Source organism: Anser cygnoides, chromosome Z (assembly GCF_040182565.1).
Source record: "Anser cygnoides isolate HZ-2024a breed goose chromosome Z, Taihu_goose_T2T_genome, whole genome shotgun sequence".
NCBI classification, from domain to species: Eukaryota; Metazoa; Chordata; class Aves; order Anseriformes; family Anatidae; genus Anser; species Anser cygnoides.
Genome location: NC_089912.1, coordinates 57,356,280 through 57,372,280, shown reverse-complemented (window position 1 = coordinate 57,372,280; position 16,001 = coordinate 57,356,280). Strand labels below are relative to the sequence as shown.

Here is a 16,001-nt window from a genome sequence, read left to right as displayed (position 1 = left end):
TTTCCATACCACAAAAAGCTGTTCCTAAGTAACACTTATATAGAATCAAGATTTATAAATTTTATGTTAGATTTATTTTTGTGATGACAATGAAATTGTGTTGTGGTCATACTATAATCATTTCTTCCTGAAATATTTTATACAAGATCTCTTCAACAATATCTTTGTGGCTATATAATTATTGTATGTGGCTATATAATTATTGCTGTCTGTATAATTGCAGAATACAAAACAAAAATAGAAAAAAAAAAAAACCAACAGTAAACAATCTTTCAACATACTATAACAAAATAAGGTATAAACTCCAGTCTGAAGTGTGGTTCTTTTTATTATTTTTTTATCTTTTTATTATTATTATATATTTTTGTACTGTTCTCCACTTTTAAACTCTTAGTTGACATTCTCTATAAAAATAGAGCACCTGTTGAATTTATTAAACTTGAGTTGTTGTATGGGATCCCTACTCTGCTAACTCCATTTGTTTTACTTGCATAACAACCAGAAATAATAATAAACATGTATTTGCAATACCCCAAAATCATCATTTTTAGATGCTAACCAGTACTTAATGGTTGAAGTACAAGGGGATAGTCGGAGCTGGAAACAAGATCTGGGATGAAGATCAACCATTCTGTGACTCTGTGATGTCAAGGGTGGTTGTCAAGACTAATTTTCATTCATGCTGTTGATCATCTTTTGGTCACTACTATAATTATTAGTATAAATAAATGTAGCAAAAAGTGTGTGTGCAATCAAGACAGAAATCAGCAGAACAGGATGTTTTTTTCACTTAAGGGTGGCTTCATTATTTAGCTTTATTGATATTAAAAAAGCCTTTGAATTTGAAGGGCTACCCATCTTATAAGTGGGAGGCATTAAAAACATTAATACTTATAAAGGTTGTTTTGAAAAAAAAAAAAAAAAAAAAACAGCTTAGACCAAAACATCTTTTTCTGTTAGCTTTGAAATTTTCAGATGTTTCAAGCAGAGGTCTGACCTCTATAATGATACTGTGTGACTAAGTAGAGCAGCTAATGATAGGATTTATCTTAATTTCTCACTACCATAGTATTCCACATTCCCTGAATATTAACTCCTGATAAGTGGTGATATTTCAATTAAAAAAAAAAATGTATAAACTCTTCACACCACTAGTATTTTTATAGGCATTAATATATATATATATATATATATATATAACAAACAGGAGGAGCTGGAAGCCATCGTGCAGCAGGCAGGCTACGACTTGGTTGCCATCACGGAGACGTGGTGGGACCGCTCCCATGACTGGAGTGCTGCAATGCCTGGCTATCGGCTCTTCAGGAGGGACAGGCAGCACAGAGGGGGTGGTGGCGTGGCTCTCTACATTAGAGAATCTTTTGATGTTGATGTTGTGGAACTCCAGGCTGGGAATGATAAGGTTGAATCCCTGTGGGTTAGGATCCGCGGGAAGGCTGGCAAGGCTAGCTTCCTGGTCGGGGTCTGTTATAGACCGCCGAACCAGGATGAGGAGACGGATGAGGAGTTTTATAGGCAACTGACAGAAGTTGCAAAATCGTCGGCGCTTGTCCTCGTGGGGGACTTCAACTTCCTGGACATATCCTGGAAACACAACACGGCACAGAGAAAGCAGTCTAGGAGGTTTCTGGAGAGCGTGGGAGATAGCTTCCTGACGCAGCTGGTCAGCGAACCTACCAGGGGTGGTGCCCCGCTAGACCTTCTCTTCACAAACAGAGAAGGACTGGTGGGAGATGTGGTGGTCGGAAACTGTCTTGGGCAGAGTGACCACGAAATGGTAGAGTTCTCTATTCTTGGCGAGGCCAGGAAGGGGACCAGTAAAACTGCTGTATTGGACTTCTGGAGGGCTGACTTTGAGCTGCTCAGGACGCTGGTTGGCCGAGTCCCTTGGGAGGCGGTTCTGAAGGGCAGAGGAGTCCAGGAAGGCTGGGCGCTCCTCAAGAAGGAAATCGTGATGGCACAGGAGCGGTCCGTCCCCACGTGCCCAAAGACGAGCCGGCGTGGAAGAAGACCGGCCTGGCTCAACAGAGAGATGCGGCTTGTGCTTAGCAGAAAAAAGAGGGTTTATAATCTTTGCAAAAAAGGGCGGGCCACTGAGGAGGACTACAAGGATGTAGCGAGGCTGTGCAGGGAGAAAATTAGAAAGGCCAAAGCTCATCTGGAGCTCAACCTGGCTACTGCCGTTAAAGACAACAAAAAATCCTTTTACAAATATATCAACGCGAAACGGAGGACTAAGGAGAATCTCCATCCTTTACTGGATGCGAGGGGAAACCTAGTTACTAAGGATGAGGAAAAGGCTGAGGTGCTTAATGCCGCCTTTGCCTCAGTCTTTAGCGGCAATACCGGTTGTTCTCTGGATACCCAGTGCCTTGAGCTGGTGGAAGGGGATGGGGAGCAGGATGTGGCCTTTGCTATCCATGAGGAAATGGTTGGCGACCTGCTACGGAGCGTGGATGTGCGCAAGTCGATGGGGCTGGATGGGATGCACCTGAGGGTACTGAAAGAACTGGCGGAGGAGCTGGCCGAGCCGCTTACCATCATTTATCGGCAGTCCTGGCTATCGGGGGAGGACCCAGTTGACTGGCGGCTAGCCAATGTGACGTCCATCTATAAGAAGGGCCGCAGGGCAGACCCGGGGAACTATAGGCCTGTCAGTTTGACCTCAGTGCCAGGAAAGCTCATGGAGCAGATTATCTTGAGGGTCATCACGCGGCACTTGCAGGGCAAGCAGGCGATCAGGCCCAGTCAGCATGGGTTTATGAAAGGCAGGTCCTGCTTGACGAACCTGATCTCCTTCTATGACCAAGTGACTCGCTTGGTGGATGAGGGAAAGGCTGTGGATGTGGTTTACCTTGACCTCAGTAAGGTTTTTGACAAAGTTCCCCACAACATTCTCCTCAAGAAACTGGCTGCTCGTGGCTTGGACTGGCGTACGCTTCGCTGGGTTAGAAACTGGCTGGATAGCCGGGCCCAGAGAGTTGTGGTGAATGGAGTCAAATCTGGTTGGAGGCCGGTCACTAGTGGTGTCCCCCAGGGCTCGGTACTGGGGCCGGTCCTCTTTAATATCTTTATCGATGATCTGGATGAGGGCGTCCAGTGCACCCTCAGTAAGTTTTCAGATGACACCAAGCTAAGTGCGTGTGTCGATCTGCTCGAGGGCAGGAAGGCTCTGCAGGAGGATCTGGATAGGCTGGAGCGATGGGCTGAGGTCAACTGTATGAAGTTCAACAAGGCCAAGTGCCGGGTCCTGCACCTGGGGCGCAACAACCCCAAGCAGAGCTACAGGCTGGGAGATGAGTGGCTGGAAAGCTGCCTGGCCGAGAGGGACCTGGGAGTATTGGTTGATAGTCGGCTGAATATGAGCCAGCAGTGTGCCCAGGTGGCCAAGAATGCCAACAGCATCCTGGCCTGCATAAGAAGCAGTGTGGCCAGCAGGTCTAGGGAAGTGATTGTGCCCCTGTACTCGGCTCTGGTGAGGCCGCACCTCGAGTACTGTGTTCAGTTTTGGGCCCCTCGCTACAGGAAGGACATGGAGGTGCTCGAGCGAGTCCAGAGAAGGGCGACCAAGCTGGTGAGGGTTCTGGAGCACAAGTCTTACGAGGAGCGGCTGAGGGAGCTGGGATTGTTCAGCCTGGAGAAGAGGAGGCTCAGGGGAGACCTCATCGCTCTCTACAGTTACCTTAAAGGAGGCTGTAAAGAGGTGGGGGTTGGTCTGTTCTCCTACGTGCCTGGTGACAGGACGAGGGGGAATGGGCGAAAGTTGCGAGTTAGGGGAGGTTTAGGTTGGATGTTAGGAAGTACTTCTTTACCGAAAGGGTTATTAAGCATTGGAATGGGCTGCCCAGGGAGGTGGTGGAGTCACCATCCCTGGAGGTCTTTAAAAGACGTTTAGATGTAGAGCTTAGCGATATGGTTTAGTGGAGTACTTAGTGTTAGGTCGGAGGTTGGACTCGATGATCTTGAGGTCTCTTCCAACCTAGAAATCTGTGATACTGTGATACTGTGATATATAGTTGTATCAACTCTAAAGAAGGCAAAACTAATAGGGAATAGCTACAAAATCAGTTGTTGCAATCAGGAAAAAAAAACACATCGGATTTAATTGGAAAGAGGAAAATTATTAGTTATGGACACCATTAAGTTATATGCATACACCCATTTTTATTACTATCTACCTGCCATCTATATTTATCTATATATTGCATCTTGTCATAATCTTATTTTTCTCTAGACACTACCACAGTATGAATAATAAATAATCATAAAAAGAAGGAAATCTCATGACGCATTGTAAGTACATTCTGCAGGAATGCCTAGAGGACCTAATCAGGATGAAGGTCTCCTTGAATAAAAGACAGCTCCTATTGAATAAAACCAACACTTCAAATAGAAGAAGCGAGAGGGAGATAGAAAACAGAGAAAGTAGTGAGAAGTATGACTCAAGTTTTATCTGTTCAGCATTTCTGTCTCAGAACATGCTAAGGACATCCTGAGAAAGGCTCGTTTTCTATTCATGCTCTAAAATGTGCTAAACAGCGGAGAATAATCTTGGGCTAAGTATATCTTTTCTGCTGGATACATTTATGGCATTGTGCTGGTTTTACCATGCTAGGCAGCTGAACACCACAACTGCCCTCTCACCCCCCTCCTTAGAAGAGGAGGGGAAGAAGTAAAGGAAAGAAACAACTCATGGGTTGAGATAAGGATAATTTAATTAAAGGAAAAAAAATAATTATTAAGGAAAGATTATTATTAATTAAACAATTTAACTAAAGGGGAAAAAAAGGAAGGGAAAAGGGAGGGGGAAAGGGAAAAACAAAACAAAACAAAATAAAACAAGTAAAGGCTATGTGTAGGTGCAGAGGAAAGAAATTACTCTCTACTTCCCACAAATGAGCGATGCTCGATCACTTCCTTGAAGCAGGGCCTCAACGCACGTAGTCAGTGTTCGGGAGGACAGATGTTTTCACAACGAGAGCCCACCCCTCCCCTCTTCTTCCTTTTTCCACCTTTTATGGCTGAGTGTGACATCATATGGTATGTAATATCCCTTCGGTTGGTTTAGGTCAGCTGCCCTGCTGATGTTCCTTTCTCACTTTTTTTGCCCACCCCCTAGGAGGGTTAGAGAGAGTCGTGATGCTGTGCCAGCACTGTTCAGCAGCAGACACAACACTGGTGTGATACCACTGCTGTTCTAGCTACAAGTGCAGAGCACAGCACTCTATGGGCTGCTGCAGGGAAAGTTAACATCCCAGCCAGACCCAGTAGAGGCATGATCCCTCAAAATTTGACATTAACAAATAAACAACCAAACAAAAACACAAATAGACAGAATCATTTGTTAACTTACCTGTAATAACAAATAAATGCATTTAAAAATCTCTGTACACCAAAAATGTTTGTATCGTTGAGAATTTTATTATAACTTTTGAGGTCCAGGTCTCAAGTCACAGAATTCATCTCCACTGTTTTTTGTACATGTGCTGATAGGCATAGTTGAACTGTTTTCCACCAGTCTACTAACATTTTATAATTCCAGAGAATTTTCTGGGATGTCAGAAAGAAAGGTGATCCAAAATAAGCATATCCAGGGCCAAGGCTGTGCTGATAACAGGAGTTGCCTGAGTGGAAGTGATTCCCTGAAGGTTTCAAGGAGATGCTTACCATAAACCAAAATCTCATGTACCTTCAGGGAAGGTAGCATGTTGAGGCAGAACAGTGGTCTCTCCAGTCAGAGTTCTGCTTCTCATAGCAACCAGAAGTCCAAGAAAGTAAAAACAGGCCAGGTATGAAATATACCTTCAGTCCAGCAGAACAGCAAAACAGAAAACTGAACATAGCTTTCAGCTCTGTCTGCAATTAAGGATGTCTCTGGAAATCAAAATATTGCCTTTCTTTTCTGTCATACATTTTAGGCCATTTTTATTCCTCAGAATTTTGTATCCTATTTAGGGAACTCCTGAGCTCTCCCGAACAACTTCTAAATGTACTGACCTTAGATTTTAGTGTGTTTCTTTGAAAATAACATATTTTGCCTACTTGTGGTTTTATTTGTCTTTGGGCATTTAAAGGAATAACAGTTTCTGTGAGTGCCACTGAGAGGGTGATAATCTATGGAAATAACAACAACAACAAAATAAAAATAAAATTAAAAGGATCTATAATGTGTTTAAATGGTAATCTAGATGAAAAGCAAAACCACACCAGGTTCAGTCCATTCTAAGAGCCACAAAAATAATCTCATATGATCAATTTGCAATTATTAGGAACGCATTAAAAACCTGAAATGGAGAAACTACAATAGTTTTTGCTTTGACTTAAATGTCTGCCATCTGATCTTCATGTTTTATGCCATAAAAGTTCATATTTTTCCATCATAAGAAATATGTTGAAGTTAAATTCTTTGGGTATAGAGAATAAATTTTATGTCTTGACCTGCTGCTTGGCTCCACTCAAGCACACCTGTGGGCAATCGACTTGTATCGGAAGGTTTTTGGAAGATTTTCTTTTTGTCCTTTTTATTTTATATCCCATCTGTAAATTGATAAGACAGTGAGCTTTAAGGAGACTCTAGAGATGAGAATGTATTTCTGCTTTGTTTAGTTCTACATGAGGCTATTGTGAGAATTGCTTACTGTTACTGACTAGAGAGAGAATATGGACTCCTTTCATTTTAATATAGTGCTAAACATTCTTCTTTTTCGCACTTCTACTTCCATCCAAACACACACTGAGTAACTTGTCCTAAACATTCTGCAGTACTAATCAAATAGCTTTAAAAAAAACAGAAGCATAATTTTTCCCCTTTGTTGTGACAGTCCCTGGAAACACGGATTTTCCATATCATTTCTTTTCATTGTGGTTCAAGATTATGTTAGTAATGCATTAGAGTTCTCTTTTTCTACAGTGACTCATACCCCTTGTAGAAATACACAATTGGAATATAATGGTGCTTTGTGCTTACAACTTTTCTTCTGTTATCCACTGACATTTTTGAAATATTATTGGGGATCAACAGGAATTGATCACAGAATGTTGCTGCTACTGTAAGGTGATGCAGAATTTTTGATAAAATGATATTTTAGTTGCTGCATTATACATCATTATACGTATGTGTTCATAGATGTGTGTCAAATACATACATATATTTCAAATATGTTATTTTTGATCCTGAAAGAGCTACGCAAATAGAAGTAGAATCATTCCATGTTTTTCTTTCACCTGTGTTTATCATTTATAGATGTAGTTGTACTTTTGAAGAATTTACTGGATGGTGTGATGGACAGTCCAATCTTTTTTTAAAGACTAGTATGGTTTTAGTTGAGAGACAAAGCTACATTTTATTCTTTTTTTTTCTTTCTTTCTTTTTCTTTTTTTTTTTTTTTTCTTATATGAGCGGTTCATTTTTGTTCCAATACGAATTTATTCAGAGAAATCCCCTGGTCAATGTCTGTCAAAGACGTGGTGTCAGAAGAAATGATCATAATAAATAGTCCCTTCTAATATATAAAACTGTCTTTTGTTTTATAAGCTGGTAGTCTTAGTTTGGAAAAGCTGATGAGATGGTAAGAAACTATAAATGTAGACATATACAGGCATAAATAATTTTGCATACACATAAATATCCAAAATGGCGCATCAATATTTGTTTAAAATACAGAATGAACACTGATTAAAAAGTTAAATGATATCTGAAGTGCTAGTTTTAATGCCGTAACTTTGAGTTTATTTCCACTACAAGATAAAGCAGGAATAATAATTATATTTTAGTCTTGGCACAAACATTCCAGTTCTGAATTTTGAGACAGAAACATTGTTTTTGTAAGTAAAAGGAGACAAAAAGGAGGAAATTCTGTCAGTATTAGGCAACCGTATGTGGGCAAAATTTCAGACGTTAGCACTTCATGGAAATGAAATGATTTCAGTGCACATTTAATATTTAATTGTAGTCAACAATGAGAACAATTTCCAAATGGCAGTGGATGTGATCATTTTCTGGAACAAATGGATAAGAGCAATTTACACTCTGTACGGTCTTTGGCAATAACACAGAGAGTTAATGCAAGTAGAGTGACAGGAAAGGAAGCATGACATTGTGTGGCAAACTGGACAGCCTCCAAGATGCACATTAGCCATGTGACTAATCTTAAAATGAATACATAATGCAAAAGAGATGCGAAAGCAGCTTCCTGTTTTGGTGAGATATCACCACATGAGATTGTGTCAAATGAGCAGATGAGGGCATTAAGGCTGTGTCAATGTCACACTTTAATTGAAATGGGTGTGGGATGGGAGGCACTTTAGTATTAAGCACATGAATTTCCATGAGGTTTCCTGATGAAGTAATGCATTCAACAAAGCATTAAATAAAACACATTTAAACTCATCTTTAATAAGATGATGGAAATGTGTGGTAAATGTGTGGGTGAATTTGGGAAAAAAGATACGATGTGATTGAAAAGCATTATATATAATGCATAGCAAAAAATGTGTAATGAAGAACATATCTGTTTTCAAGGTATAGTAATGTAAAAGTACAAAGCGAGGGAAATACAACCTCATTAGTAATGACAGAGTAAAAGAAGACAAAGATGGGGCACTGTCATTGTACTAGGAGAGGGGCATCTTGCTACAAAAGTACTATTCAAATTCACTTTTAGGGTACATACACAGTGCTAAAAACACATTTCTAAAACAAGTATTTGTTTATACTCCATCCCTAATTTCTTTCTCATTCTCATTTTTGAATGAAAGGAGAAATGTCTAGATTGGACAGAGCAAGCTGCAATTGGATTTGAGCTCTGAAATTATTATTTCTTTTGGAAAATTCATATGATTTATAGCTAAATAGTCATCATAGTCTTTCATCATTTTCCGTAGATTTATTAGCCATATCGGAGACTGGATAAACAACTCATTTAAAATGATCTGGAATTAGTACAATTTGTCTCCAAAGATGTCTCCAAGGGTATTCGGACTGAATGTGTAGACCCATCTAAATTACCTATATTTGCGTTCCATATTCATCATCATCATATAAAATGACAAATGGAGAATATATAAGAATACTGCTGCATGCATTTGAACCATATTCCTAAACTTGTGTTTTATTACTAGTTTTTAGTTTTCTTTCTGTTGGTATTATCTGCATAATATGTCACAGTAAGGTTTTAACACTCCATATAAAGCATTTTTAGTTACATGCATGAAGATGGGCAAACAGAAATTATACCTACTATGCTGGGACTGAGCTCCAGATTCAGGAACCTAAAGTGTCTACATGTGATCTATGTATCTTGGTTCTGGATATGTGGGATTAAGGATGATTTAGGTCTTTGCTTAATTCCCTTTTTACAGGATTCTGGAACCATTTGGCATGTCTTGCAATATCCTGCTTCGTTTCAAATTCCTGATCCAGAAGGCTGTGGGTTTCCTACAGATTTTGTGTCATTGTCATCTGTCCCCCTGAATGTAACACGGGACCTGTGGGGGACTATGAAACCTTCTAGTCCAGGAGTTAAGTGCCAGGCAAGATACCTCAAAGCACATCAAATAACAAGGGTCATCTACAGGTGGACAACTGTATAGCTTCTATAGTACTATTAAGTGTAAGGGGACTTTAGGTACCTTGAATGTTGATGCATATTTTGAAGCTAAAAGTAGGTGCCTGAGTCTGAATCACAGTACCTTCCATGACAGCCTGTAAGAGCAGGGGTCTTCAGAGATCCTGATGATATCTCTGGGTTGATGGATAGCTGTCCTGCAGTGAAGGGAGGGAAATTCACAGTGGGATTTGTTAAGCAGAATCCTTGTTATAATGGGAAAGAAAGGAGAAGGTACATGCCAGGCAGCACAGGTGTTCCCACTGGAATACTGAAAAAGAGTCATGAATAGAAACGAAAGGAGTAGTTTTAAAGAAATGAAGAATGAAAGAAATGTTCATTTAGTTTAGATTTCAATAAAGCAATGAAATACCTTCTGCTTGCTGCTGTTATTATATCCTGCCATGAAGGGAAATAGAAATTCTTTGAAGCCACAGAGGATAGAGACTGGAAAATCATAGCAGATCTTTCTCACTGTGATGGAAATAATTTGATTCAAAAAAAAAATAAAAAATCGCTGCCCCCCCCCCCCCCCCCCAAAGCCCACCCAATACTTCTATTTCTCTCAGAAAGTAATATTTGAAAAGATGCATGTTACCCCTTTAAAGAACAGATTAATAACAGTTTGATCACCTCTCAACATTTCAGTCTCAGCTCTGTCCTCTATCTGGGATCCATTTTAAGCTCAAGTTTTGATTCTCTTCTTTGACCCTTCCTCTGTGGGGAACTGCAGTATTTTCTTCACTGATGAAACAGGCTAACCCCATCTAAATATGCTCTCTTGCTCAGATACATGATCTCTAGGTCTGCTGATAAATTTTCTTTCTTGGGACGTTGCTTTGATAAGCCAATTATTCAGTACTAAACAGTTTGCACATAAGAAAGAACCAAAACAACCAGTTAAATTCTCTGTATATATTTGAGATGAATTGCATCTAAAAATCTTGGACACACACTTAATGTCTACTGCCTCTTTGTCACATCTGTATTTTCTTAGAAATACAACTCATCATGCAATTATTTGAGGTGTGTACACCAGGTGAAAACTCACTGTCACTTAGCATTTTCAGAGACTTGTGAAATAGTACTTAATCTTGTAATTTTCTTTGGCTAATATCTCTGATATAAACACTAGCAGACAGGCAAATTCAGTCTGTCTTTCTAGGGAGTCAGTGGCCCAGAGAGCTGTTCCTGCTGCATGTGTCATTTCCCCCCTATCATTTCACCAAACACCTGCTTGGAGGTTGAAGGTTAATCAGAATACCTTCAACAGCATTTAGGTCTGCAGTGCAGTCTTGGAAGTGCAGTTATCTGTCTGCGTCCATCACTCATGCTCTGCCCTGCTCCCAGTCTTACTGGCTCTTTGGCATTCATCGGACAGCTTTGCAAGCTGATACAAGAGTAGTCCAGGACAAAACCAAGCTACACCAGTACCGGATAGTTGTTTGCCAGGTTAGTGAGTTGAATCATTTTAGTAAACAATTCAACAAGCTCCAGAAGTGGCACAAAGGATGGTGTAGAACCATGTGTGGGGAAATGGCAAAGCTAAGTGGGGATGAAAGAGGAGAAAATAAATCTTTTCCTTCTGGGATAAGAATGCTGCAACAATTGAGTCAGCCCTCTCATGCAGAGTTACTCGGACAGCAGCCTGTGAGCCTATATTCCTTCTCAAGTTGATCTCTGTTTGCAAGGACAATAATAGGGGTAATTACTTGTGCCAAAAGGGTGGGTGGATTCAAAAACCATTTATAAGGAAAACTATTGGAGGGAAAAAATCTGTCAAAGGCTATTAAAAACAAAGAATTGCTTCCAGTTTAAAAAGACTCTTCACATGCAAATAACTGTAAGCTAAGAGAGGATACCAAACAAAAATAAAAAAAATCACTGTGTGAGATTCCTTGGGCTATCTGTCAATCTCCAAAAGATGCAAATGGACTGTTGATCTTCTATGGTTCTACTGTTTGTATTCTCATTTAGAGTTTTTACCTGATGTTAATGACCTTAATTGATGGTCTGGCCCATGATCTGGCTTCCCTTTCTCCTGTCTCATAAAGCAAGCAAATGGATGAACAACTCTATTTATTTCCCAGACATCTCTGCCCGACATCTGCCTACCATGGCTGGAACGGGAGAGAGAAGTGTTTCTCCTGTGTGGTGCCATGCTGCTTGGTCACATGCAAAAAAATAACATCACTACCCCTTAACAGTTAATTGTTCATACTCATCATCTATCCTCCATTAACTCTCTTTGTGTTAGAATTAAGATATATTCCTGCCTTGACCATCTGTTCTCCTCCACTGAGAAAAGTGTCAATGGAGGATCAAAGCACAGTTTATAACCCTTCTATTCCTCCTAGACATCTGCTAGTGTAATTGTGTACCTGCTAAACACAGAAGAAAAGTTATCAAAAACTGTATATAGATGGGCCCTTGTAATTGCTATTTGTGAGCACTGGTTAGCTAGATTTAAATTTAGGAAGGGGGAGGGAGGAAGCCTTTTCTTATAACTGTGACAATATCAAAACATTTCTGAGGTATAATGTATAATAATAAGTAGTAATAATAATGACATGATTTGATTAGAATTCTTTGATAATATCTACCTTATCTAGAGTCTAGAAAGGGTCAGCCAAGGACAGAAATGATTATAAAATATTTTTGTCTGTTCTACACAAAATTTGCTTTTTTGTTTGTTTGTTTGTTTTGCATAGCTTCATATAGGCTAAAGACCTGTATCTCAGCAGCTGGTGTGTTTGATTTGACTCAGTTCAACAAACCTTACATTACCCTGCTTTGATTCACTGAGTTTCTCATTGATTCATTTAAGAAACTGAGGTGGCAAAAGGAGTTGAAGAGTCCTTTCTTCTTATCATAGAAGAGCATTTTCTCAGAGGTGAGGTCTTTGGGCCTTAAGGCTTACAGTGATACTCCAAACACTGGCCTATCATAGAAAATTGGGACAACAGTTCCTCTTTGGGTTCTAAGCAAATGTAGGGCTCTCAGTAGAGTTTCATATTCACACTTTCATTGGATTAAGCCACTCACGTAATCAGGAGAATTCAGCTCCTAGCCTGTAGATCCAGCCTGGCCTTAAGTGTGAGTAAAGTGTCCATCTGGTTGGTGACATGAAGGTGGGTGAGTTTGTATCCAGAGCTATAATCCACAGTGAAGTCACAGGCAGGTTTTGGTTTCTAATTTACAACATAAATGTACAGGAGTACGTGAGAACATGATTCATCTCACCCTAACATCTACATTTCAGGTTAGTCAGATGAATAGTATTCTCAAATGTCAAATACTATAATGAGAGACTAGGTTCTTAGGGCTAAAGCAGGGCAGAATGCCTCCCATCCTAGTCAACATTAGGTGGCAATTGAGGAGAAGATTCAACAGTCCTGGAAGTGACATGACTAAAGCTGTGAACACCTGAGTCATTCTGAGGCTTTATGCCAGTGGTTCTGTGATAGGTATCACACCTCATATGATAACTGTGATTAGGACCACGAAGAGGCTGAACTGAAACTTGCTTTGCCTCAGATAGGATCATCATGTACAAAACTTGCTTACCTGTTTTCTGTATATCATGATTTGTAAAAAATAATCTTTAAATAACTTTTTGAAATTGGAAAAGACTCTTATGCTATGGTTTGCTAAAGGTGGATGATTCATCTCACTCAATTCAAAATTCTTCAACGCAGGACAAATGTCTCCATTAACCTTTGTTTCATGGAAGCCAGCAGCCATCTACACCTTACTAAATCCAAGGCACCATCCATGCTAATAACCATGCAGATGTAGTCAACTTGTTAATTACTCCCCCTGAAATGACAAGAAGTGAATTCGTAGCTGTCAGATCCTCCCACTCAGTAACACAATCACGGACTTGAAAGAGTAGTGAAATTGCTACCTGCTATTCTTGTTCCCCAAGATAAGGGTACTTGGACTCCTGTTAATTATCATGTTTTGATTAAACGGGAGTACTTTGTTCACTTTGTTCATGTACATCTTTGAAATAAATGACATTTTTTCTGGAAGCAGAGAAAGTAATGATATTCTTTTATTAAATATTAGTAGCATTATCTGTATTGCAAGTGGTTTCTAACAGTAAAGCAAGTGCTACAGCAAAGCTTTGCCTGAGGTATCTTTAACCCTGATTTGCAAAAATACCAACATTTGCAAGAAATCATATTTTCTCTTCTAGAGCTGGTTCTGAGAGAAATATTTGTCACTCAGGAGAATAAAATTATTTACACAGATGAGAAAACACATAAGCAAAATATCCTTTATAATTATTTATACAAATCTAGTCAATTCCGTGCATGTTTGTTTGCATATTAAAATCATAAATGGTGGCCTTATTGATAACAGCATTTGCATCTTGACTGATAGTTACTGCACTGAGACAAATTGTTCAGTTGGACTTCAGTCTTTTATCCAATTCTCTGCTGTATCCTAGCTTCTCTGCAGAAAAGCATTATCATTTATAGAGGGTGACATATTCTATATCCAGGAGAATCCTCCATTTAACAGGATGTTGTCATGAAAGAGTGCAATCAGCTTCTCTATCAATATGTCTATGAGAAAGGACACATTGTTTTCTAGTCTTCATCTTGGTTATATGCAGTGTAATTAGAAGTTGATCATACTTATGATTCTATTTTTCATGGGCTCTTGTGAACATGTATTTTGCTTTTATTAATAATTTCATTTTAAGGGGAGAAATGCATACCTGCAACTAGAAAATAAAATAAAAATAGCCTATGCTTCTGTAGCAGAAGACACTTGTATAGGACTCTTAAAAAGAAAATCAGTTTGCTCCTGGTTCTGAATTTGTTCAGGATTAGATCATTAACTTTACCCATTACAGATAGTCAACACAGGGATTAATTGATGATACTCTCTTCTTGCACATCTGGGTACTCTGTCTTACATGTCTCTCCATGTTTGTATATGTAGGTACCTGTGTACTATGCACACGCCTGTGAAAAGACATGGATATTTTGTTTATGTGTGTATGTCTAATCTTCCTATAATGGCACAACATGGAAAAAGATAAATATCAGTAGTTAGTGTAGAAGGATCTGTTGACTTCAGAATCCATTGTATCAGAATATTGAGTCAGAACTGATGTAAAAGACCTGTAATATATCCAACTCAGCAACGTGAAGATGTTCACCGTATGGAGGCCGAGTAGTAGTGGAGAACTTACAGATCTATTCCTTGTTGTTCTATTTGTATCTTTACTCCGTGAAATCATGAAATAGTAGTGGAGGCCAAGGGGGTTCTTTTATTGTATTATTGCATTATTGTATTATTATTGCATTATTGTAAATGTTAGGTGACTCTAGATGATTTCTATGGTGCATCTACTACCACAAAAGCAGACTGAAGCTGCTATCAACATTTAAGCTGTTAACAACAACATTTATGTTGTTTTTATATAATGTATGTGCACTGCATAAAATCTTTGAGCCCTCATTGAAGAGAGATCTGATGTTGTCTAAGGTATTGTATGAGCAGAGATTGTAGCAATCAGTTTGCCTTGCTGGCTATTTAGGTCTCACATTCTTGACCTTCTTCGCTGGAAAGTGAATATCTTGCCTTGAACTTGCTGTGTTTTGTCTCCTTCTTGCTGAGTACGTGCAGATGAAAGCCTCTATCATGCCCCATTTTGTGCAATAAAATCATTCTTGATTTTCATGCTTCTTGAAAGTGACCCAGGTCATTGTTTCTTGTTCCAACTGGTTTGTTAGGAAACAGCATGATAATGAGGACCCAATGGGAGAAAACAAAACAAATGTAACTGACTCAGAGTTCAATTCACTCAGATTTCTGTTCACACAAAATCTTTTAGAGTACAGATAATGCATCTTTTTGTGCCTACCACAGACTAAGTGAGATTAAGCTGCTTCTGCTTCCCCTGCTTTTCAGCAGAGAAGGAAAGGGTATTACAGTAATGAAACTGCAAGCTGACGTTGAAGAAGAGGTACTTGTACGTATCTATAGGCACAACTGGGGGAAAAAAAAAATAGTGGAAAAGAGAAGAAGAAGACAGAAAGTGTAATTAGATAAGCCATTTCACAATTTGGAAGGCACTGAGTGCATTTCAGGTCACTGAGAAAGCTGTAGTGTAAGTACACAATGCTGGAAATCAATCAAGCTCCTTCAGCAGCTGTGTGTTATCAGTCTTGCCCTGCAGAACACAGATCTGAAACATTAGGCAGCCCAGCAAGAGAGGAAAACTTAATTTGAGAGCAGCTGTTTTAAGACTGATACATAATGGCATTAAAATAAGAGCACTGCAGTGAGGTGAGTACCAAACACAATGCCTATCAGACTGAGGATGTTTTTAGTTTTGTTATAGTAACCAGACACAGA

At 39.4% G+C, this 16,001-nt stretch overlaps 1 protein-coding gene across 2 annotated transcripts in view; it reads left to right on the top strand.

The window, feature by feature from the left end:
• Positions 1 to 16,001, top strand: part of RIT2 (Ras like without CAAX 2) — a 195,866-nt gene that overhangs the window by 60,332 nt on the left and 119,533 nt on the right. The gene's annotated exons all lie outside the window — the stretch shown is intronic.